Here is a 2,270-nt window from a genome sequence, read left to right on the forward strand (position 1 = left end):
TCTGATACCACTACTAAAAATTAAAAATCTGTAGTTACGCTACGTGTATTATATATTTTCACCGCTGGTGGCGCTACATACTGGCAGTATGTACGTGCATGTAGCGCGCAATGAGGCGTAGTAATATTTCTCAACATTACTTGTTGAGACAAAAAATCAAGTGCTTTATAATTAAGATTACCTTAAAATTCGCCGTAATTCATATTCTTTTAGTGCCGTACTAAAGTGCAACGTCGTTAAAAACTCTCTAAGCTCTCGCATTAGCGAAAATATATTCAATATATTGGAAAACTTTTTCCGCGCGTAGTAATGTGAAATTAGACGAAAGCGCGTGACGTCACGATGTACATCGCCACTGTGCCGGTCAGTGCATCTCGGGTAGTAAGGGGGTCGAGTCGCGAGTGATCGTTCCGCGTTGTGCCTCGATTTCGTGTGCGTATAAGGTAGGTGAATAATCGCGAATGCGAGTCGGGAGTGTCGTAATTAGCGGTGGGCCCGACAGTTTCGTGACAAACGTGCCCTCACGGTCGCGTAATCGGTGCCATTTCCGCGTTATTCGAGATCGCTCGATCCCGCCGACTTGGTCCGCCATATTTCGTTGCGTCGTTGCCCTCGCGTATTTCGCCGCTATTCGCGATTGCTCGATCCTGCTGACTTGGTCGCCGCGTTCCCTTGCGTCGTGGCTCTCGCGTATTTCCACAGTATCCGCTCGAGGAAGCTCTTCGTCGAGCGAATAATGCCGAAATAGGCGCTCAAGCAAGGAGCGTCCCCTTCACCCCCCGCCCCTTCCCCTTTATACGCCGCGTCGTCAAGAGTTCACGAATTCGCGATTATTTGACGCTTCTTGCGAGACTTGGACGATTGATTGTTCCCTCCCCTTCCCTCAATCGAGCGATCTGGAATAGCGGTGAAATACGCGAGAGCAACGACGCAACGAAATATGGCGACCAAGTCGGCGGGATCGAGCGATCTCGAATAGCGGCGAAATACGCGAGGACAACGACGCAACGAAATATGGCGACCAAGTCGGCGGGATCGAGCGATCTCGAATAACGCGGAAATGCCACCGATTACGCGACCGTGAGGGCAATTTTGTCACGAAACTGTTGGACCCACCGCGAATTACGACAATAATTTCTTATAAGAAATACATAATTTTTGTTATATTTGTTTAAGTATCTATATATATGTATGTATTTTATTTGTTATTACAGGTAAGCGTTAGTGATGAGAGAGCAGGAGGAAGAGGAAGCTCTGGGAGGCATCAGGCGACACTGAGGCAACTGTGAGGTAAGCAAAATAAATATATAATAACATTTCTTTTAAGAAACAGGGAGCTTTTCAGCAACGACACAGTGCGACACAGAATATCATTCTATCTTCTTTCAATACGATTGAACAACAAAGATAGAATAATACTCTGTGTTGCATTGTGTCATTGCTGGAAAGCATCCATAATTTTTGTTATATTTTTGTTTAAGTATCTCTCTATATATGTACTTTATTTGTTATAGGTAGCATTGCTGATAAGCTGCGTACAAGTTTGACTGCAAGATGCTTGAATGGAAGAGAAGGAGGCATTGAGCGACAGCGGAGCAATTTTGAGGTATAAAATAAATGTATAATAACATATTTAACAATTTTAGTTACAATGAGATTTTTCTCTTAGAATTTACCGTAAAAATCATGGTAATCGTGGGACAATATGATACGGAAAGAATTTTATGAGAATTTCTCTGATTAATATATTTATCACAATAAAAATAATATCTATCACAATGAAATTTACTATGCAGTTTAGTAAAATTAATCAAACATTTTAGTGTGTAGATATTATTTCTATTGTGATAAATATTAATCAGAGAAATTGTCATAAAATTCTTTTTATACCATATTGTCCCACGATTATCATGACTTTCAAGGTAAATTGTAAGAGAAAATTCTATCCGTGTATAGATATTTAAGATTAATTCTAATTAATATGTAAATATAAATCTTACATAAAATTTTAAATATAAATTTAAATATTAATATAAATATTAATTATTTATATCAATATTTAATTTTATATTTATATTAAAAATTTTATATAAAATTTATATTTATATAAGATTTATATTTATTAATGTTTCTGAATGTGTAAACTTTTATAAAATATAATAACTATAAAAGTCTTTTTTATTAATATAAATCTTATATAAAATCTTTAATATAAATATAAATTTAAATAATATTTATATTATTATTTAAATTTAAGTTTTTATATTTAA

The 2,270-nt window shown here is 36.5% G+C and overlaps 1 long non-coding RNA gene across 1 annotated transcript; it reads left to right on the forward strand.

The window, feature by feature from the left end:
* Positions 1-389: 389 nt before the first annotated feature.
* Positions 390-1,589, forward strand: LOC145941755 (uncharacterized). Its single transcript, XR_014426210.1, has 3 exons — positions 390-443; positions 1,215-1,290; positions 1,515-1,589. It is a non-coding gene; the product is annotated as an uncharacterized LOC145941755 (long non-coding RNA).
* The last annotated feature ends 681 nt before the right edge of the window (positions 1,590-2,270 follow it).

Source organism: Prenolepis imparis, unplaced genomic scaffold (assembly GCF_030444845.1).
Source record: "Prenolepis imparis isolate NDT839.2.m4 unplaced genomic scaffold, iyPreImpa1.0 SCAF_10, whole genome shotgun sequence".
Lineage (NCBI taxonomy): Eukaryota > Metazoa > Arthropoda > Insecta > Hymenoptera > Formicidae > Prenolepis > Prenolepis imparis.